The 24214-nt window shown below is 46.4% G+C and overlaps 1 protein-coding gene across 1 annotated transcript in view; it reads right to left on the reverse strand.

The window, feature by feature from the left end:
* Positions 1-24214, reverse strand: part of ESCO1 (establishment of sister chromatid cohesion N-acetyltransferase 1) — a 644577-nt gene that overhangs the window by 572239 nt on the left and 48124 nt on the right. The window lies entirely within an intron of this gene.

A 24214-nucleotide genomic window follows, 5' to 3' on the forward strand; every position in this document is an offset into this window, starting at 1 on the left:
TTTCATTTTCTTTTCTTTCTAGTGTCATGGATATTTTCTCTAAATTTTATTGTAAGATTATTATTGCAATACTTCTTCATTTTCTCTCTTTTTATCTATGGCATAGTCTCTTACTACTCGAGGTCATATGGGTTTTCTCGCTTTGAGGGTTGGGCAGAGCTTGCAACGTTTATGTATTGGGGTAACTTATGATTCACACTTTAGGTTGGTTTATAGTGATTATTTTATGTTAATTATTGTTATACCCCTGTCATACTAGAGGATAATAACCTGCTTAGCTTTCAGAACTTTTTGACATATGGGAATTTGTTTTCTTGTCTAATTTTGGATTTCTAATTGTGTTTTCTTGTTAGTGCACAAAAGCACATAGATATATTGGGACAGATACATCAGTCCCCTTTTTAAGTCCCCCCTATTCCTTGGCCCTTTTCTTCCCTTAGATTCTACAACATTAATAGTGTTCCTTCTGAGGTTCTTAACATTGTATTATTGTGCTGTGGATTTTAACAAAATGCTCAGGTTTTATACCTTTTAAGGACTGTACATCAGGCACCATACTATAGGAATGTTACATATATTAGAGAGTTCCTAGTAGATTAGAAACGCAAATTTGCACACTTGTTTTAATATTTGAATTTCTGCTCTTGTGACATCTAGAGCAGTATCATATGGACATAGTTGTTATTGTTTTGCTGTTTACAGGCACAAAGCACTTTATTGATTTGTAAACTTACTCGAGTGGAACACATTCGAGTTAAATATTGTTTTGCATATTTGCACCAGTACGTTTTGTTTACAGTGCAGTTTTGCACCAGCACCATGCACTTTATTCATTGAGGTGTGCAATAATCCTTGGATCTCATGTGGCAACAGTAACATTATCAATTGAGACATTCATAGGCTATTATAGCGCTTAATTTGCATGTATAGCAGCCATCATAGTAGACAGCACCATAACAACGTTTCTTCCGCATGGAGGTGCTATTTGTTATAAGAAACATCAATTAGGGATACTTCAATATAGAGTTCCCAGGTAGTTATAACACCTGCTCAATGCAAGAGGTTTCGGTATACTGATGTAGAGGTTACGTATGCATTGTTTATAAAAGCAAAGCCATACACAGTTTTTGACTGGATAAATGTTTTGCATTATGCAATTATTTTCATACATATTTGTACACCTTGAACTTTTCAAGTTAAAATGATGACTGTTTTAATAGAAAGCCGCATGTATGTAACATTTTCCTTTCAATGGCTTAAAGCAATAATGCTAAATCTTGCATGTGTTAAAATGTCTGCCATGGTGTAATCAGATAGGTATGGGGACTTCCGTAGGAGACACTATCTAGAGTGAGGGGGATAGAGACTAACGTGCTTTAAAACAGTCACCTTGACTATATTTGCACTTTCAAACGTGAACAAGCAGTCTGTGCACCGTGTAACGCGTTGTTTTTTCTGAACATTTTACCTTGCCATGCTGACCTGATAAAATAAAGGATTGTCAGTCTGGATACAACTTTGTGTGTGTGCCTCTTTGCAGCGAGTCACTGAAGCTAACGCTGCTGTTCTTTGGAGTGCATTCCGTCGACTACTTCCTGGTCCATCTCGGAACAGGACATATATATATATATATATATATATATTGAGAAACCAATTTGGCTAAAAGATGGCGCTCTCCCTCATTCGGTGGCTGGTGCTAGAAAAACGAATTTAGCCAAATCCGTATATGTAAGGAAAACACACAGGCCCCTGAACGGTTGTAGCACTTCAAAAAACCGCTCTGGTAGGCATATGTAAAAAATAATATTCCAGCACACAAGACTTTAGCTATTCTAAAATGACAATTTATTTAGGCATAAAACAGCACAAATACAAAAACAGGGAGTAAGTAGTACATCCCTGTGACAGACACAAGGTGCTGCAAAGCACTCACCCCATGGGTGGATGTAAAGTCACGCGTTCCGCCTGAATGCTCAGGCTTCCTCAGACCTTCTAAAATCCAAATTCGGCTAACACATCTTAAAATAAAAAACCACTAGGCCATTCCAGAGCAACTCCGTGCGTCAAGCATCACGTGCCATTTGAGTCATATGACTACTAATCGAATAGAAGGGGTAGTCTCTTTGACACAATGACCTCCATGTTGGAATGGTCAAGCGTCTATACGGTCAATGTATAAAGGCATAATTACCGTAGCATATCTAAATAGACATACTAGGACCAATGATAGGCTACTGCAGTGCAAGTCGCATAGAGGAGGTGCCCGGAACCGCTACTGGTCAAAACATTGTCAATGTAATCAGATGTGTAAAATCTACGCACAAGTGTGCTATGTATCATTCAGATGACTAACAGTGGCTCAAAAATGGCCACTCCCAGACATCCGCCCCCCCAATGGGGTGAGTGTTCCTCAGCCTAGAGACTGCGAACCAAGCATCAAAAATATCCTAAATATTAGAGTAAATACCCTATTGCGTTATGTATATACATCAAATTGTAGTTATCATCGTGTATCAGGCAAGTGCCTGTAGTCTAAATAAAGACCAGCTACAACTGAATAAGACATATATTCATATCTAACAAAGTGCAAGTGAACAATCAACCTTTCCTATGTCAGTGCCTCAATATAAACAGCAACAATTCTATTTAGACTGCTATGAAGCCGATATTTTGGATGTTCCTGTTTCGAAAAAACTTCTAGCAAAGAATAAAGCATGTAAACATTTGTTATAAAGCGCAAATTAGCAAACAACATTAATTGTTTCGGAACCCCTATACGAGTTATGAACTGCCCCGATTGGATCTTACAGATATTCATTTCACTTCACACTCAAAATACCACCAAGGTCCGACTAAATAATGAGGGGGGGAGGGAGGGATGTCCGCTGCTATTTGTGTAAATAGAGGTGTAAAGCAGGGATGTGTGGCAGCTCCCATGCTTTACAATTTGTATATCGCGGACCTCCTCCTGTGCATGGTACTAAAAGCTAACTGCCCCCGAAGCTCAGTGACTTGCCTACTAGTGGCATACTTTATGCTGATGATTTAATTCTATTCAATCGAACCACGTCTGGCATTAAGAGCATGCTAAATGAACTGTCAGTGTACGCAGCTCAGTTAGGCTTAACAATAAATTTGGACAAAACAAATATTGCCATAGCTAGAAAAGGGCCGAGTCGCTCAGGCATTGATACCGCTTTGGGCTCAATTGCTATCACTGGAACCTACCCCTATCTGGGACTGGACTTTGATGCACTACCTAATTATGAGGTGATAATCACCCAGAAAAAAAAACATGAGCGAAATTGCTCACACTCCAGGCTAGCAAATTCTCTAAGAGCATGGCAGGCTTTAGCATCTCGGGTATCTTAAAGCTCTCCTTGCAGTGCTTTGTTCCCTCCATCCCGTATGGCCTGGAGGCCTTGGCCATGCAGGACTTAAGATGGTTAAACATCTTAGAGGGCCATTATTGGTGGACTGTACTGGGTCTTGGACCGTCCTGAACTATGCAGTATATACAGTTAGAACTTGGCCTTATCTGCTTGAGAGGCATGGCCCTGCGTTCGAGAGGCTCTTTTTATTTAAAAGCCAGCTCAGTGCCGAGATACTAGATACCAAGAAGCACCCCAGAGGACAACTTTAAACAGCTAAATGAATGACTTTTCCTTGTGATTGACTGGCCCTTTGCTAAAGAGAAACATATCCCTTTTATCCATCAGAAAAAATAATTTGAACACAAACTGAACAGATGGTATTGGAGCTCCAACTACAACCATCTACACAGTTTGAAGGGATACGAGGCAGTATCTCACATGATGCACAGGTATCGGAAGTCACAATCCTACCTGCTGTTATGCCCGAACCCAGAAGTGAGGCAGTTTATTTTAAAGCTGCGGATAAATCAGCTTCCGGTACTAGCTGTAATTGAGTCTTGCCAGGGGGTGGCACTGGAACATAGGACCTGTATGATCTTTGAGTGCCCTAGCATCAACAAGACATGTTCTGATTTTATGCCCTAAATTAGGACCGCTCTACATGGAGTACCTTTGGGAAATGGGTTTATAGATATGAGGCTATAACTGGCGACTCCTTTTGGGACTTATGTTTAAACTCTGAATCAATGGCATTTCAGCTTGACTTGTATGGGCTGCGGACACACGTTAAGTCTCTACTCCCTGATTTAAGTGCCCAAGGACTGATCCGATTGCTGTGAAAAACATGTAATATAACATATGTTTGCCATTTGATTTGTCTTATTTTAGCTATGCACATTTTGTATATCTTGATGCCCTTGTATAGGACTGTATCTGCTATTACTCCTACAAAATGAGGGGTTTGTAATTATAGGGATTTGTACTTTGCTATCTGCCCATGATACGATCTTAAGGTTACTCAGTTTTATGTAACATAGGCTACATATTGCAATGTCTTATGACATGATATATGCTTTTGCTTTTGTCTTTTATGTTTCTTTTATGGCTATGCTTATGTTTGTGTAAAGTCCAAATTTTGGATACCACAAAAAGTAATTTTTATTAAACTACTGGAAGTCTCTGGGAAAAGATGCTCTCTCCTGGTGTGCCAGATTGAGAATGACTAAAAGGTAATGGGTGGATCCCTTCAGAGGAACTGTCCATGGACTACCGTGCTGAAAATAGGCCGTGCAAAGATGTACAAAGTTAACAGATGAACAAAGAGTTCTGGAAGGGTGTACTTTGAACTTGCAACACCCTAGGTTGGCTAAAAATGCAGTTTCAAACTGTACTCGGTGACGGACACGGTCTGCAGACACACCGTCATGTTGCATGGGCGCTGGTCACATGATGATATCTGGGGCGTCCGTGGCGGTGGCAGGTGTCCGCGTATCTCATCTAGCGGTAGAAGCAGGGTGCATGGATGTCCGCAAACAGGCGCATTGTCTGCGGAGTAATTAAAAGTGCGCAATGCGAAACCAGACATGTCCGGACAGTGTGGTATGTCCGCATACGCCCCATTGTGTAAATGTACCCTCCAAATAGTTGTGATGTTCGCAGACTAATAGTGTTTTAAAGAAAGAATTTATCATTACACAATAACATACACGATATGTATAGTAGAAAAAATAAAATTAGAATCAGAAACAAATGGGAGAGATTGGAATTTCAATAAAGTTATCTTCTTGGGAGGGTGAGAAATTTTAAAGGGTCTTTGATTTAGGTTGTGTAAATTAGATTGAGATGATTGCTGGGGGAACGGCGACAGGTACAAGTGGGAGAGTGATAATCAACATTTCGAATGGATTGTGTCCTCCCATGTATTCCTCATCTTAGATATATCCTTACCTTCAGCTTTGCTGCTTTGGAAATGTTTTCTCTCTCCACCGGAGGGCGCTCCACTCGAGGCGACGATGTCCCTCGGCAGCATCAGTCGAGTGTCGACGTCATCCGTAGTATAAATGCCTCGAGCGCGCCCGTTGGCCTCAGTTCCGTTTTTCCGTTAGCTTTGCTTCTGATCGAAATAAAACGGCGCTTCAATCTTAAGCGATTATGCCGTCTTCCTCGAACCCATCTACTCCGAAAGCGGGGTTTAAGAAGTGTCTATGGTGCGGTAGAAAAAGTCGCTGACCGACCCTCACTGTAACTGCCTCTGGTGTCTCGGGTCCGAACATCAGATCAATGACTGCGGTTCGTGCCAATCCATGACCCACAAGGCCTTGAAAGAAAGACGAAGTAAACTGGCGATGGGGGAGGAATCCTTGAAGTTTTCTTCGAGAGGGAAGAAAGACTCGGCTGAGTCTTCAGCAAAAACACCATAAAAAAATCACGATCGAGGAGTAGATCAAGGAAGTCCTCTTCTTCTTCATCCAAAAAGACGAAAAAGAGATGACACCGATCTCCCTCTTCTTCTTCTACCTCGACTTCGAAGGAAGTTATTACTTGTCCAACTAAACATGACTCCCCTAAAAAGTGGGAAGCATTTAGAGAGTCCATGATGAACATTTTTGAGAACGTGACCCAGACCCCCTCAAAAATGTCTGTTGAAGGTCATGCCTCTAGTCACAAAAGTGACAGAGGAAGGTCTAAAACTAAGAAGTCCGACAAGAAATTGTCGAGGGTGTCTTCTAGGAACTCTTCCCAGACACCTAAAAAGACACTATGAAAAAGACTTTCGACGTCGATAAGTCATTAAAGACTTCGACGAAAACATCTTCGAAGCCTCTGTCGAAGGCTGTCTAGTATAAAGGGTCGACGATCCAACAGAAAAAAGTCACGAATATTTTATCGATGACCTCGAAGATTTCTTCGACGGCGTCGAGTGTTTCGAAGACTACTTCGACAACATCGACTGCCTCGAAGATTCCTTCGACGCCATTTGTAGTGCCTTCGAAAACATCGAAGAATACCTCGACAACATCGAAGGCAACGGCCACGACTTCGACGCCAGACGCTTCTGTCGACATCGACACCAGGGTTGAAACATATTCCTGGAAAAATATTTCACCCTGAAAACAGACATGATTTTTTCCATACTATGTCATCTGTATATGGAGAAATGTCATCAGAAAATGAAGAATATGAAGAACAAGATGAACCCGAGGTTACATCAGCAGGGGTAAAATATGGGACAAGAGATGTTCCAGAGGAATTAATAAATCCTCAATCAAAAATGCAGGATTTGTATGAATGTTTACAGTCTGCAAGTGGAATAGACATCTCCTGAATATGAATTTGAGAAACCAGATCCAGCAGAACATGCTGATCTAGGTTACAGAAAACTTCTGAATAGAGTAACAGTTTATGGGGTGGGGTAATAATGCACCTGTATACCAGGATGATGACATGACAGATATTTTGTCAGGAGGTCCTCAACCAGACCCCATACTTCCTTTTCATATTGCCCTGCAAAGGAGAGTAAATGCTGCTTGGGAAAAAACGGAATCTAGTCCAGCAGTAAATAAATAATATGTGGCAAAATACAGACCTTGTAACTCTGACCCAGAGTATTTGAGTAAACATCCTTCTCCTGAGAGTCTGGTAGTTCAGGTAGCCACATCAACAAAAAATGCTGCATACCCCACTATTCCCCCTAATAGGGATGACAAGAAAATAGATACTTGGTCGAAAAAGATCTTTACATCAGGGAGCATGGCTCTGAAGTCTACCAATGTATCTTGTACATTGGCTAGATTTAATTATACTCTGTGGGACTCCATGTCAGCGGCAGCTCAACACATCCTGGAAGGAGAGGAATGTGATGGTTTCCTATCCATAATTTAGGATGGTAAGGAGGCTTCGGGAGAATGCCTTCAAGCAGGTTTGGACACTGCTAACAGTATCAGCAGGTCCATGGCGTCTAGCGCAGTGCTACGCAGATTTGCGTGGCTAAGGAAGTCAGGTTTTGCACCAGATGTTCAATCTAGACTCCTTAACATGCCATTTGATGGCTCGAGGTTGTTTGGCAGCAAGGCAGATGAAAGTTTGGAGAAGCTGCAGACCTCCAAGGCAGCGGCAAAGTCACTTAGTGCCGCTATACGACAACCTCGGCAACGCCCCTACACAGGCTCATCTTCCTGGAGGGGTCGTCCCTTTTGTTTTGACTCCTCATTTGGGAGAGGAAGGGCACAGGCCAATCAAAGGGGGCAAAGAAAATTTCCTCGGGGGCGAGGAAGAGGCGCTAGATCTGCCCCAGCAGCAGCACCTGTCCCTTCAGCCGCTGCTGGAGCTGCCGCAAAACCACTCTGAGGTTTTGACTCACAAGACCCCAGTGGGAGGCAGGATCTCACAGCATCTGAAAGAATGGCAGGGCATTACTTCAGATGTTTGGGCACTGGAAACAGTATCCCGAGGTTACTGCCTTCCTTTTCTAAAGAAACCTCAGAATCACCCACCGGAATACAATTCTACCAAAAATCCAGACCCGCTCCTGTTGCAGGAAGTTTTAACCCTGCTACAGAAAGGTGCAATAGAACATGTACCTGTAGCAGAGAGGAACAAGGGTTGGTATTCCCATATTTCCTCATTCCAAAGAAGGACGGAGGACTGAGACCCATCTTGGACTTGAGAAACTTGAACAAGTTCCTCAGGAAGGACAAGTTCAAGATGGTCACTCTTTCTCAGATCCTTCAGGCTCTCCAACTTCAAAAGTGGTTGGTATCATTGGACCTTCAGGATGCTTACTTTCATGTGCCAATCCATCTCAAGCACAGAAAGTACCTGAGGTTCGCGATTGACAACTCTCACTATCAGTTTCGAGTTCTGCCTTTCGGGTTGACCTCCGCCCCAAGAGTTTTCACCAAGTTGATGGCGGTAGTGGCAGCGAGTCTCAGAAGAGGGGGGATTCAAGTCTACCCCTATTTGGATGATTGGATGATCAGGGCACGTTCTCCAGAACAAGTCCAGGATCATCTATCCAAGACTTGCCACTTCCTTCACAAACTAGGGTTTTCTCTGAATTTAAAAAAGTGAAACATGATACCATCACAGAAGCTCCAGTTTATAGGAGCAGTCTTGGATACTCGTTCGGGCAAAGCCTCACCTCCCGAAGAGAGAGCTCACCACATTCCGCAGATGGTGACAAAATTCCAGAATGCCCAGTATCTACCAACCTTCGATTTTCTCAGGTTGCTCGGCCTCATGGCATCCTGCATTTTTCTGGTGCCAGAGGCCAGATTGAGGATGAGATCCCTTCAATGGGCCCTCAGGACTCAATGGTCCCAATTTTCTGGGGAAATGACAGATCTTTTACAAGTTCCAACCAGAGTAGCTCAGGACCTACAATTGTGGGTTTGCAAAGAACACATCCTCAAGGGACAATCTTTTTGGCAGCCATGGCCGGAGATCACTGTAGTGACGGATGCCGCACTCACGGGGTGGGGAGCCCACACCAACGATCTGACAATCAGCGGTCGTTGGTCTCCATCGGAGTCCAGACTACACATCAACCTTTTGGAGCTGAGGGCGATCAGACTAGCGCTGAAGGCCTTCCTGCCCTCTGTACGAGGAAAGAATGTCCTGATCATGACGGACAACACAGTGGCCATGTACTACCTCAACAAGAGAGGAGGAGTAGGGTCACTGCCACTGTGCAGAGAGGCAATGCAGCTCTGGTTCTGGGCAATACAAGAAGGGATCTCTCTAACTGCCATTCACCTAGCAGGAGAGCAAAACACAGCCGCGGACGCTCTGAGCAGGCAGAGCACAGTCTCTCACGAGTGGGAGATAGCTCGGGAAGTCCTTATGGAGATCTTCGCCCTTTGGGGAACCCCTCAAGATGATCTGTTCGCGACCATTGTCAACAGGAAGTGCGAACTGTACTGCTCAAGGGAATTTCCCCCGAGAGGAGCTCTAGGAGATGCATTTGTAGTAGAGTGTGAATTTCCTCTACTATATATGTTCCCTCCAGTCCCTGTGATCCCTCAGGTAATCAGGAGGTTGAGAAAGTTCAGGAAAACCATGATCCTAATTGCCCCGGATTGGGCCAGGAGAACGTGTTACCCAGACCTTCTCGACATGTCCATCTGCCCTCCAATAAGTCTTCCAAAAAGAGAGGATCTTCTCTCGCAAGAGGGAGGTCACGTTCTCCATCCAGAGGTCAACATACTCAACCTTCACGCATGGCTTCTGAGAGGTTGAGATACAAAGATTGGGACCTTCCGGATGATGTTATGGAGGTGTTGCTTTCGGCCAGAAGGCCAGCGACAAAATCTTTGTACCGGTGTCGTCGGAATAAATTCAGTAACTAGTGCAGGGATAAGAATGTGGATCCTTTTGAATGTGACATTCCAATGGTATTATCTTTTCTATTACATTTAGCTAATCTGGGGCTCCAGGTTAAGACAATAAAAGGATATGTAGCAGCGCTAACTATCTTCAAGCGCTCATCAGAAGATCTTATTTTAAGATACACTTAATACAATTTCTAAAAGGGTTAAACAATGTTTTTCCACCAGTACCTTTTCAAGTTCCTGTGTGGGATTTAAATTTGGTACTTAAATTTCTGACATGTGCACCCTTTGAGCCTTTACATTCTTGTCCGTTAAGGCTTCTTACATTAAAAACTATACTTTTAATTGCATTGACATCAGCCCGCAGAGTAAGTGAGTTGCAGGCACTTTCGAGTGGTCCTCCTCACACCATCTTTCATAAAGATAAAGTTGTCCTTTGAGTTAAACCATCTTTTCTGCCAAAAATAGTTTCAATCTGTCACAGAAAATAATTCTACCGGCGTTCTACCCTCCTCCTCACACATGTAAGGAAGAGGAAAGACTGCATAGGCTAGATCCCAGAAGGGCTCTAAGCTTTTACATCTCAAGATTGTCAAAGATACGTCAGTGTGATCAACTTTTTGTGGGCTACACTGGCCGTAAATTGGGACTAGCCGTAACCAAACAAACATTATCAAGATGGATAATTTTAGCCATAACAGAGTGTTATAGGCTAGCCGGAAAAGATCCGCCTGAGGGCTGAAGAGCCCATTCGACTAGAGGCATAGCAACTTCAACAGCACTTAAGAGGGGTGTCCCTGTGCAAGATATTTGTGCAGCAGCTACATGGTCATCCATGCATACTTTCATCAAACATTATGCTTTGGACTCAACTACATCTCGAGGAGGTTTATTTGCCAAATATGTACTACAATCGGTACATGACTAAAAGGCATCTGTACTCCCACCTCCAATACAAAACTGCTTTGGGAGTCTATCTAAGATGAGGAATACGTGGGAGGGCACAGTCCATTCGAAGAACAAGTTACTTACAAACTGTAACGTTCTTTCGATTGGATGTTCCTCCCACGTATTCCTCATCGACCCTCCCATCCTACCCCACAGTACAGTTTACGTGGTTTACACTCCAAATTCTTTCAAGGCTTGGGTCAATAAGAGGCACGCCTTTTTTTTTATAATACATGGGCTCTGATACGAAAAAACAGAACTGAGGCCAACGGGGGCGCTCGAGGCATTTATACTACGGATGACGTCGACACTCGACGGATGCCGCCGAGGGACATCGACGCCGTCGCCTCGAGTGGAGCGCCCTCTGGTGGAGAGAGAAAAAATTTCCGAAGCAGCAAAGCTGAACGTAAGGATATATCTAAGATGAGGAATACGTGGGAGGAACATCCAATCGAAAGAACGTTACAGTTGGTAAGTAACTTGTTCTTCTAATAATAGACTAAACTTTGCAGAGAGGCGCATGCTGATTGGATGTTTGAAAACGTGAGGTGTGTCCTCGTTTTAAAAATGGTCGTCATATTGGATGGGTGGATCATGGCCTTTGCCCGTGGAAAGCGTGGTGAGGAAAAGACGTCTGGAAAATATATTTGGGGTTATTTTGTCGATGAGAGGGCTTGGAAAGGGTGGGGCACTGGAAAAAATGTGCTCCTCGATCTCTCCTCTGCCTTTGACATGGTCAACCAATCGATCTTCATTAAACGGGATCACGTACCGGGCACTGGACTGGCCGACCTTTTGTCTCACTAAATGCACTTTTCAGTTGCAACTCGGCTGTTTCTCCTCCACCACCTCACACTATACCCACAGTGTCCTCCAAGGTTCTATCCTATTGCCGTGCCTCTTCAATATCTATCTTGTGCCTCTGGCTCATCTGAACTCCGCCTTCTCCCCCATTTCCAGTGGTATGCGATGACACAGCTTTCCTTGAAAGCTCCCTGCACTACTTTCTGCTCCCAGTCTTTTATCAAAGATTGTCTGACCGCCAAGTAGGCATTGTGTGTGGCTAATGATCTCGGTCTCAATGCCAGTAAGACAAAATGCTCCTTATTGTGATACCTGTGCTCTGTTTACCTCCCACCCTCTGGCCGCCCTCCTTGGGCCCTCTACCCTCACCATTCTGTGAGGCCAAAAACCGTAGGGTCATCTTTGACTCCTCTCTTTCCATCTTGTCAAGAATGCCCTCTTTCACCTTCACCTTCTTACAGGCATTCTACCTTTCCTCACCTTCCCCAAGAAGCTCAACGTCTGTACAGCCCTGGTCCTGTGTAGGCTAGACTACCGCAATAGTATTTTCTTTAATCAAGATGGAACTAAGTGAAGAGATCAACTCGGACAGGCCACGGTTCAGAAAATAATATTCAAAAAATTACAGCAGACAGTGCAAAGATTGAAGACTAGACATCTCAGACAGCCAACTACCAACAATTGACAGAGGAAGAGACTCTACACCATCATCAAGAGAGCAGGAACACCAATAATACCACAGGGTGCATGAACCACTAGAGTTTACAGCTCGTCAGTGGACACCCGATTTGCATCACTAAAGAACCCACTTGTACTTTGTCAGGAAATGACATTGATGCTCTGGAGCTGGAACAGTCTACTACGTGTACTCGGAGTCGCTCAATGTCTGATGTTTGCTAAACGGGCCAAAGAACACCCGACTCCAAATCACTAGAATGAAGAATTGACAAACCCTAAAAAGGGTCTAGAGTATGCTACAAAGTAAACATTGCACCTAGATGAACGGTTACCATACCTGCTGAACTCAATGGCCCAATCATTGCAGCCCTAGTCGATCTCTAACGGTAGATGCACCAAAGTGCTGCTGGACAGTGAGGCTTAGGTGGCCATCATAAATGAAAATCAGACACACACATATGAATACATAAAATTAAAAGAAAGTACACACCTGAAACTCCTACCTCTTGAGCCCATGGCTTGATTGATCTTGATGGGAGTGGGGATGCCATGTGCACATATCTGCCCTTTCTCCAGGAGAAGATTCATTGCTCACATGAATTTGGTGAGGTCAACCTAAAACACCAACACAGAGCTCCTGTTGGGGACAGGATCGAATGCCACCACAGTTGGAGCACCTGCAAAATTAGGAAATCAGAAGGAGGGCAGGATGCGGACCATTAATATGGTCTGTATGCAAAGCTACTGTACTTACAGAAAAAAACAGAACCAAGGGACCATTAGGAGAGGTCACCACCAACCATGGGCAAGTGGATATACCAGCTAGTACAACTACAATGGAGACTAGCCATGCATGTTTCAGTGAATACTGGAAACTCAGAAGACTAGTGATGAAGTGCTAGAGGAAGATTACTTGCGAGGACTACTTGAACAGCAAACCAACCTGAACAATACGGAGAAAGGAAAGCAAACCATATGTGTTCTCAGTAAAAACGTCATTGATTATTTCATCTATTTGGGAGGAGGAATACAGATGGCACAATAAGAGGCTCAAGCATCTTTTGCTCCATTGTCAACCCTTGGATTCTATCCACATCAGCAACTCCCTTTTTAACTCCGAGAGACAGATTATGGAAGTCAAAAGTTGGCAACGCGAGTCAACGCGTTTTCCCCTTATTATTGGGAAATGCTCATGGGGTAAAACACTACATCAGAGTGAATAAGGACACACTGTTCTGTGAGAGGTTACAGTGCCTGCCTCCAGCGGACATAGAAAATGCCAGACGTCATGTTGAGGAGTGGCTGTTAGCTGGCATAATTTAACAGTCCTAAGTGAACCATCAAGGAAGCTTGCGACAAGAACAAAACACAGAAGAAACTACCAAAAACGAACAGTCGCACTGTGCCAGATTCAAGGCATAAAATAAGCAGCGCCGCTTAGCAATTGGATATGCAATTCTGTAGCTTTGGCTATTAAATTGGCACTTGTGTAGCAAAACTAGCTATTTAAGTTACCCTCAGAGCTCTCTCCGCCCTCTTTTCTCAGTTCACTCCAAGTTCAAAGGGGATAATGGAGAGAGAAGGCAGCAGTAATAATCTCCTACGCTCTTTAAGTGCCAAGAATTTATTTTCTTTTGCAAATAACTGCAAACCAGAGGCAATCGGTTTGAAAAAAGAAAAAGTCTGCTTTCCGCGCTCCGAGCGCGTTGTGTGCCCGCTCCCCCTCCCCCCTCCAGCCACTTCCTGGTCCTCGTCCCTCTTTCCGCGCCCCTCCCCCCCCCCCTCTGATTGGCTGTCTCTGTAGTCCGTCCTGGACTACACAACGGCTGCTCCCCCCGCTCGCTTCTTTGACCAGCAGAGCGGGTGAGAGCAGCCGCCGTTGTTGTTGCAGGTCCAGCCAAGCCCTTCCAGCCCTTCCGGGCCTCATGTGAGTGATTCTGGGGCATTGTTAGAAGAAAAAAAAAAATGATAAAGTCTGCTTTCCGCGCTCCGAGCGCGTTGTGTGCCCGCTCCCTCTCCCCCCCCTCCAGCCACTTCCTGGTCCTCGTCCCTCTGCCCCCTCACACCCCCCTCCCCTTCCTCTCCTTCTGCCTTTAACTGTTCCCCCTGGGCAGCCCCCTGCCCGGCAGCCCCCTCGGCTAAGGGCCCCTTAGGCAAAGGGCGGCTCCTTACAGGTGCAGCTCCCATTGCGTCTGCAGGTGTCCGCAGGGGACGCCAGGCGCCAGTTCTTTCACCTTGCTATCTCCACCTTCTCCCGGCCCACCCCACCTACACCAGTTCACTTCATTCGCTTGGTGTCTACACCTCACTGTGTTCCACAGTTGTGGTAAACTAGGGTTTTTCCCCCCTCGCAGGATTCTCAAACTTAGGTGGCCTCTCCACTGGGTACCTAATAGGCATTACTGTTTCTGAAATGTGGTAAACTTGGGTTTTTCTCCCCTCGCAGGATTCTCAAACTTAGGTGGCCTCTCCACTGGGTACCTAATACGCATCTACTGTTGTTTTTCTTTAATGTGGTAAACTTGGGCTTGCCGCTCACTTCTTGTCTGCTTGCTCTCGTCTCGTCTGTCTCCCCCACCCCACTCCCTCCTTCTCAAAGGTGCTCTCTATCTCGCCTATCTTCTCTAACTGCTTCTCTATTGACTATCCTGCCCTGCTCACTAAATCTGGTAGGAAAAAGTTTAAAAAGGACATCCTGGTCTCCAACCCAGGCCTCCCTATCGCTGACACCTACACCAGTGCCTCCTCCAAGGAAACTCTCACCGACATCCTCTTTTCCGTGCCTTCGCCTGACCTATGGACCCTTCATATGGTCTCTGCGCGCTCTCCTTTCTCCTCTTCTCCCATTAATGGTGGAACCCGTTGGGATGTCCTCTTGGCCCCCTTCCGCTCCTCTAAGGCCATCATTAGTGTCTACGCTAATGGGACCGTCTTGGTCAAGGCCCTCAGGCCAACCTTCACCTCTTTGATAGACGCTTCCCACGCCTCATCAACTTCCTTTCCTCTCCTCTCCTCTCCTCTCCTCTCCTCTCCTGCTGTACCCCCTCCTCTGTCCACGGCTACCTTGCCCTGCCCCTCCCTCTCTGCCCCCTTTTTGGCTCCTTCTTCAACTCCGCAGGGCGTACCTCTGATCTGTAGCCCTCCCCGGAAGTCCTTCAAGGGTGGCAACCTTCTCCACATTGCCACTCTTAACTCGCTCTGCCATCAAACATTCCTCTGATATCTGTTGCCTTCTTGAGGAACTGGACCTTGACGTCCTTGGTCTCACTGAGACATGGTTCACGGCCAGCTCTGTCATCAGCTTTGACACACTCCTACCTGACGGTTACAAGATCCTCTCCGTGCCCAGGCCCAACCGTGCAGGGGGGGGTGTGGCCCTTATCTTCCCTGAGTAGATTCCTGCTACTGTCACTCCTACGCAGACCTACTCCTCTTTTGAATGTCTTGTCTGCCGACTCTCCCTCTCTCCTAGCCATTGCCTTACCGTGGCTACTATCTATCGGCCACCTGGTCAAAGTTCCTCCTTCCTCTCCGAGTGGGCTGATCTCTCCTCCTCACTCCTGTCCTCAACCACTCAACTCCTCTTTCTTGGTGACTTCAACATCCACCTGGATGCCTCCTGTCCCCCCTCTGAACTCTTTTGTGACCTCTGCAACTCTCTCTCACTCTCTATTCTCCTGTCTGGGCCTACTCATTCTGCAGGGCACACCCTTTATGCTCTGATCTCTTCTGACCTTCCCCTCTCCGTCGATCTCTCCACTCCTCTCTCCACTCCTCTCTCCTGGAGTGATCACTTTCTCCTATCCTCCCACCTCACCCTCCCTATCCCACAGGCAAAGCCACCCTCATCACTGCCACCCACCTTCTCGGTCATCCGACCCATGAGGCGCGTGTCAGTTGAGGCTTTCGCTGCCAACTTCTCGCCCCCCCACCCCCCTTCGGCTGACTCCCACCCTGACACAGCCCTCTCGAGGCTCCACTCTGCTATATCTGATACTCTTGATATCCTTGCCCCTGTCATGAGAATCCGCCTGAAGCCCAACGCCAAATGTAACTCCTGGTATGACTCGGATCTCGTCAACCTAAAACGCAAGTGCAGGGTGGCAGAGAGTAAATGGCGGGCTTCATGTTCATCCTCTGACAAACTGGCCTGCCGCCTGCTCCAAAGGCAATACCGTCTCTCCGTTCTCACCAAGAAGAGAGCCCTTATCCAAGCCCGCATCTCTGCGGCATCTAACAACTCTGCCGAACTCTTTAAAATCTGCAAGGAGCTTGCCAACCCTGCTGCAGTCTCTACCTCTCCTGTCCCCTCCGAGGCCCTCTGCACTGCACTCGCCTCTCACTTCATCTCTAAAACTCGGGACATCCTGTCCTCACTCTCCTCCTATCACCTCCCTCCCTCTCTTCCCGGCTCTTCCTCTGGCCTTTCTGCAGCCACCCCTCCTCCCTCCTTCTCTGCCTTTCCCCTTTTCTCTGCTGACGAGGTTTCCAGACAAGTCCGATCTATGAAAGTCTCGTCTAAACAGGTTCACCCCTGTTCCTCCAAAACTATCAAGGACCACATCGACTCCCTGGCTCCTGCCCTGGCGGACTTTTGCAACCACTCCTTCGCCTCTGGAGTTTTCCCATCCCCCCTTAAGCACTCCCTTGTGCACCCTCTTCTTAAGAAACCCTCTTCCGTCCCCTCCTGCCCGGCTAACTATTGCCCAATCTCCATCACTCCCTTCCTGGGCAAGCTCCTGGAGAAACTGGCCATCTCCCAGCTTAACCTCCATGCTGAATCTGTTGGTAGTCTTCATGACCATCAATCTGGCTTCAGAGCTGCCAGAAGCACAGAAACTGCTCTCCTGAACATCCATGAGGACCTGCGCTCGAACCTCGACTCCAACACTCTGTGTGTTCTCATTCTGATCGATTTCTGCCTTTGACACTGTCAACCATGCCATCCTGCTCAACCGTCTCCATGATAACCTGGGTATCACTGGTCAGGCTCTGGCGTGGCTGACCTCTTTCCTTTCCAATCGACCCTCCCAGGTCCAACTGGGGTCCTTCCTCTCCGACATTTTGTCCTCTACCTGTGGTGTCCCCCAGGGATCTAATCTCTCTCCCTGGCTGTTCAACCAGTATCTGGCACTCCTTGCCCACCGCATCGCCGCTCTCTGCCCCAACTTTCAGTGCTATGCGGACGATACCCAGCTCATTTTCAGTCTACACTAGGCCTCCTCCTCTCTTTCCCTCATCTCTGACTGACTGTCTGCTATCCAGGAATGGTGTGCCGCCAATGACCTCTGCCTTAATGCCAGTAAGACTGAGATTCTACTCATCGGCACACCCACTCCCTCCTTCCCTGCAGCTCTCTGGCCAGCCTCTCTTGGCCCTCTCCCTGCTCCTACCTGGAAGGCAAAAAACCTTGGGGTCATCTTCGACTCCACACTCTCCTTCTCTCCTCATATATCTGACATCTCTAAAAAGTCACACTACCAGCTGCACCTCCTCAGAGGTATTCTTCCCTTCCTCTCCTTCCCCCAGAAGCTCACTGTCTCCAGAGCCCTGGTTCTCTTGAAGCTGGACTACTGTAACAGCCTCCATCTTAATCTGCCTGCCTCCACTCTCCGCCCTCTGCAACTCATCCAGAACAGGACTGCGAGACTTGTCCTTGGCCTCAAGCCCAGGGACCGTATCTCTCCAGGACTGAAATCTCTACACTGGCTCCCAGTGGCTGCGAGGATTAAATTCAAAACCCTCTGCATTGTCCACAAGGCCTTCTGGGGCCTAAATACCTTCAACTCTCTCTCTTCCTAAATATCTTCCTTCCCGAGCCCTTCGCTCATTCGTCTCCAACTCCCTCAGGGTCAGCCGCTTCTCGAAGCAACGAGCTGGGGGTAGATCTCTCTCCGCGGCAGAGGCCTCCCTCTGGAACAGCCTTCCTGCCTCCCTGAAACTTGAGGAGAACCATCTCCAGTTCCAGAAGCACCTCATAACCTTCCTCTTTGCTTCTGCTTTCTCTCTCCCTCTCCCCTGCTAAATTCCTCACTGAAACTGCACTGAATCGGCAACTGGGCCACTCTCACCGACCTCGGTCCTTGGCCCAGCCACTCTCCACTTGCACTGCCTCCCTGGTAACCCCTGCACTGCGGGACTGTCTCTGTATCCCTACAGCCCCCCCCCCCCCCCCTCCCAGCACTTGTCTGCACTTGCAACCAGCTGGCCCTATTTCTTTATTTATTGTTATTCTACTTAACCTGTACTGCACTCCCCCCCCCCCTTCCCCTTCCCCTTCCCCTTCTTCCCTTCCCCCTACCCCTGCGCGATCTAAATGATACCTGGCCTAGTAGGATCGTTGTCTGTCTTCCCCTTGTTCCCCCCTCCCTGCCTCGTCACGCCTTGGAACAATTGTGTATAGGCGCGTTACAAATGCCATATCATATCACATCATATCATATATGTGATAAAGTACGCTTGAACGTATGTTATATGGATTATGCAAGTCACCAAGGAGTTTGTGACCAAATAAAGGAACGAGACGAAGGCAGAGTTCCTTTATGAAGTCACAGAACTCCAAGGTGACAATATCCTTATGTATGGCAGGAGATATTCTATTCCTTGTAATACATGGCCACAAACTGTAATTCCTGTTTAATACCTCATCTCTTAAGGCTGAGCCATATAATCAACATAGAATCTGTTACACATTAGGAGCTGCCTTTTGCTGAAAATCGTAACAGGAAAATCAAAAGCAGTTTGACAAAATGTATTTAAAAAAAGAAAGGTTTCGTTTTGTGCTTCCAGATTTTTTCTCTGATGTTTTTTGAAAAGCCAGCAGTGCACAAATTGAACATTCCACCATAATCAGTTCCTTCTCAATTAACGGTTTTAAAAAAGGGACACAGAAAACTATTCTGAAAGCAAGGAATTGTTGCTGTCGTCATGTCACAACTGAAGCGTAATAACCGATTACCAAGAAGTTGTGATTTCCTTATTACAAGTGAGTGGAAGGAAGCGGCCTTTTCGAACCCCCTCTCCCTTATTCCTGCACTTCCTGGGTGGGCCAGCCACGGCTGCTTTGGGCCCAGGGCGCCGGCCCCGGAGCACTCGTGCGGGAATACCTTTAGGAGCTGTGACCCCCTTGCATACACCCCTTATAACAGTGTAAAACCAGAGGTGGATAAGACTCCATCTTGCAAATCACCGATTCCATTTGCAAAGTTAAATAGCTCTGGAGGTTTCACTCACGCTGCAGCTCTCCCTGTCAGGCGCGCACAGCGACTGAGTTCCTCCCTCCACCTCCTCCCCTGTGCTGTCTCCACAACTGCTCGGTTCCCATGAGAAGGCTGGTTGAGAGAATGCAGCAAATCCACACTATCTTTTGCCTTCCGTCTCCCTTCACTGACCCAGATGCAGCCCAGAGCAGGGGCCAGAGCAAAAGCCATCTGTCTCTATAAACCTGCCCCACACCCCACAGACCCTGGCCATAAAAACATAATCCCAGTGTCCTCTAGGGCAGGGCCATCAGTTAGGAGGACCCTTAAGCCTGTGAGCCTATTTTCCCTTTGATATGGATAAAAATAAGTGCTTTTCTTCCTAGGCAAAATCGTACAAACCAAATAGTAGGCTAGGGAGGCCAATGAGTGAACCATATAAATACATACACGCGTGTAATTAGAAGTTCCTATGCTAACCTGCTATGATGAAAGCACGATGCATGTCAACCTATGGTTCTGAAATGCTCATAGCAATAGTGTGTAACACTACAATGTTTAACCAAATATAAATCTGTACACACCAGCACTGCGCTACCTCACTTCTTACAAGGTCGAATGTAAATACATGTATAATGAAGTTAATCACTCCCAGCCATCCGCGCTCCCAGTTAAAGACACAACCATAGGCCCCGAGCTGTAATCTGCACGTTCATGAATAAGTGAATTTCGAGTCAAGGATATGTTTTATTTCTTGATTACTCCACGATGAATTCTTGGTTTCCCTTTTTGTTATGATGAGTGCCTAGTTAAATGAAAGATAAAAGAATGTCCTAAACCAGTGTGATTTAAGTGCAAAACAGCCAGCCACGTGCTAAAAGCTGCATGTAAAATTGTGTTCTGAAAGATCCTGAGCTATTGCAGGATATGGAACCAGACTACAAAAGGGGTCTTGATTCCCTCCAAGTCCATCTGGGTGTCAGAGATTAACAGAGAATTAGTGATGTTTAGACATTCGATCACTGAACCCCCACAATGAAATGTATGCCTATAATGATCTGTACCTTTTGTGACCTAGTCATCTCAGCAATTTATTCTAAATTCCCTTTGTTATCAAGTGGACACCTCCGACCATACAATGACCCCATGAGCTCTAGCCCCTAGCCAGTATATTCAGAAGTATTTGAACAAGGGGAGCACTACATTTGGTGGGAGACGCTTACTTCACGACTAGTAATAAATAACCTGCCTTAGAACCCTGTTTTCACAAGTGTTAAGATACAGACTTTTACACCGGACAAACAGATCAGAGTTCTGAATGAATGTGTGTGTGGCCGCAGGGCAAATGTTACATGGCTACGATGTCAAAGGATACATAAAGAGTCGACATGGAATACCAGGCTGATGAGCTCAGCTGAGACCCCGGACACCACGTCGCCTCATCACGTGCCCTCGGACCAATCAGTCGTCTCCGACCCTATAGCACCTATAGGTGCCTACGGTTTAGTGACTTTTTCGAATGTCACATTTTCAAAATGCCATTTTTCCGACACCAAAATGCCAGAAAAAAAAAACGACAATATTCAAATGCTTTTTCTTTAATTACATTTTTTTTTAAATGAGGGGGGGGCTTCCCCCCTAACCCCCTGTTTTTTTTTATTTTTGACACAAATAAAATAAAACATAAAATAAAACAAAACATTTGGAATGTTTTTTTCAGCATTTTTTTTTTGACAAAATGGCATTTCAAAAATGTGTTTTTGAAAATTTTGGATACGGGTGCCTTCCCTTAAGTGCCCAATCCCAATTTCTCTTGTGCCCCCTAGGCCTTCCCACAGTGGTGACATTTTCTGTGAATTTATGTTTTCTGCAGAGCACTCTCGGCGTGAGCAGAGTAGATTCTGCTTGTCCTAATTTTAGATAAAAGCCTTTAGTATCACTCTCAGTTGGTCTTGGTCTCATTCCCTCCTGGGATGTACTTTTATTGGACTCTGCTGGGTAACTTACCAGCATTATTGGGGGTCTCTCACTTTCATTGGTGACCCCGACGTGATAGCGTTCTTTCCTGCCTTATGGCACGAGACGCCCCCCTGCTAAGACCAAGAGCGCGCTCCCTCAAAAGCTACCAGCCAACGGCAACCGGTACACCTAGACGTGCGCACGCAGTAGGGCGAAAGGATACGGGATCCCCCTTCACAAAACCCATTGTACCACTCGGCGGAGCCGGGCGTGGTCTTTGAGCGAGGAGCGGCGCACTGACTGATCGGGTCCAGAGCTCTCAGATCAAGATGGACACGCGATATCAAGTGCGGGTGATATTGAAAGTATGGGTGGGAGTCAGATTAGGAGGTCTTGAGATAAACTGTATAATTTTGGTGGAAAAGGTGTGGATATCAGCAGCACAGGGGGGGAAAGTCCTGGGGGCCTGGGTCTTTTCTATATTCCATCCTATTCTGATTCAATCGTATATGGCCATTAGAACAGTGACAAGGTACAAGGTGAAAAGAGGTTGACAGGGATCCTATCTCCGGTGGGGAGTGGAAGGCGGAGCCGCGCAGTGCTACCTCGACTAGTACAGGATATATGAGTATGGGGAATTGAGGTAAAGGAAGATAATGTAGGTGTCCCAAGGGGAGACCCGGAATAGTATTTAGAAACTCTTTTTCCAACTTTATCTTATCTATCTCGTTCTCTCTCAAGTGGGTGAACTAGAGCAAGGTGAAGGGAAAGAATAGATTCAGAGAGGGACAGGGAACTGAGTGAAAGGGGTATTAGGGACAGTGAAATATAATCTATGTTGTTTATGTTTTTTGTTGTCTATGTGAATTGTTAACCGTCCGTCTTTGTGTGGAAAAAAAGAGTGTTTTTGTGCAGGAATATTAATGAACGAATTTGACATTATATAAAAAGAGGTGCATGCATGTTAATGCAGTTTCAAGACATTGAAAAGTAAGTGAACAGTTTGTTTTGTTCGAGAAGGAGTGCATTGAATTGGTCATATGAGAAATGGACAAGTATAAATAAGAAGCGTCAGTTAAGGTGTACTGATAGTAAAGTATAATGGGTGCAGAAACGCCCTTTGCACATATTTGTAAAAATTCACCAGGGTATGCAGAGATGAAGGGAGAAGGAGTATGGCCAGAGGGAGGGTCCTTTGATAAGGCGGTATTAGATATGGTTGCCACCTGCCTGTCCATTAAATATAAGGGGAAGCAGTTGCAGAACAGGAGAGAGATATTGGACTTGTGGCGCCTATTTGAAGAAGTGCCCCCAGAGAAAGGTAGCACAGGAGAGAGATATTGGGCTTATGGCGCCTATTTGAAGAAGTGCCCCCAGAGAAAGGTAGCGAAAACAACGCATCTCCCCTGACGACAACTGGCAGTAAAGGGCCAACCACACACGATGAGAAAACAATAGAGATCACACGTGTTTAAACTTTACTATCAAAGCCAGTACCTGCGGAAGGATATAGTGACCCTGTATACGTAGCACAACCCACAGCACCCCCTATACTTAAGCCATCCGTCACAGCACCACCCCCGTATGAGTGCCAAGGTGAAATAAGACCACTGGACACCCCTACAATCGATATTGGAAAACTTGCACAGGATTTAGACTCACAACTGACAATGGCTCGAAATGAGTTGTCCCGCCTAAGGGTCATGGGAGAAGGAGCGAGGTCACCTACCTCCCCCCCCCCGGCTAGAACGGGATGACACCCCAGCCGAGTATAGGGGCAGGGGAAGATGGATGGAAGAAGGGAGAGATCCTATTCAGAATAAATGACACCCCCATGCAAATCATAGAAATCAACACAGCTGACGGTGAACGGGAGATAGAGGAAGGAGGGGTAGTGTCAGACACAGGAAGAATATTGGAGCGACTTAGAAGAGCAGGAGGAAGAGGGGAGAAGGCTGGGAATAGCCATTGGTGGGGCCCTCGATTGGAGAGGGGTTGTCTCCCATGGAAGAATGGAGCGGGAGGCTAAGAAACAGAACAGGGCGCATGGCTGTGATCGGGAAGAAAGGGAAGAAGGTGAGTACTAAAAAGGGGGGGATTTGCAGCTGCGGGGGGCAGGAAGGCCAAATTACATATCATGTGCTCAAATGGACAAGGCCAAGTGCTCAAATGGACAAGGCCAACTTACTCAAACAGCTACCCCCACTGTCAGGAGGCACCAGCAAGTGGATATATGCATTTGAAAAATACACTACAGGAGTGCCCTTGGCGGTGGGGGATGTTAAAGCTCTGCTGGTATCTGTAATGGGAGACCAAGCCAACAGGGTCTGGGCGAAGGCAGGGTTCCCAGGAAGAACGTTAGATTGTGACCGCCATGATGGGGCCTCATTCAACACAGTGCGAGCGCACATGTGTGATGCACCGAGGGAAGCATTCCCAGACACTCCAGATTTACAGTCAGTGATGCAATGTACAATGAATGATGAGGAGGATGCGACCAATCAACGTCCCCGTTTTACTTCATTATAAAAAGGGGGCTCCCAAAGGAAGTGCAGAAGGCCCTTGATAAAATAGCTGGGATAGAAGCCAAGTGGTGGCCTGAAATTCAAAGCATCATAGTGCACCACTGCAAGAGGATCAAAGAGAAGGAAAAGGAGATAGCTCAGCGGCGGTTGGCAGACGAAGCAAAATTAGTGCAAAGTAAACTACTGAAGGTCAGTGCAGTGGCAGCTACCAGCACGGCAGGAAGGGAGCGGGAGGAGGAAGACGGACAGATGGGAATACCAATACAGATGGTGGAAAACTGGACAGGTAACAGCCAGGACCAATGGCCAGGGGATAATGAGTATGAGGAGCCATAATGGCTATCGAGAGGGGGGCGGGGCAATAGAGGAGGAGGGGGTGCGGGGTATGGAGGGCCCAG

This window comes from Ambystoma mexicanum, chromosome 5q (genome assembly GCF_040938575.1).
Source record: "Ambystoma mexicanum isolate Mex_15411 chromosome 5q, UKY_AmexF1_1, whole genome shotgun sequence".
NCBI lineage: Eukaryota > Metazoa > Chordata > Amphibia > Caudata > Ambystomatidae > Ambystoma > Ambystoma mexicanum.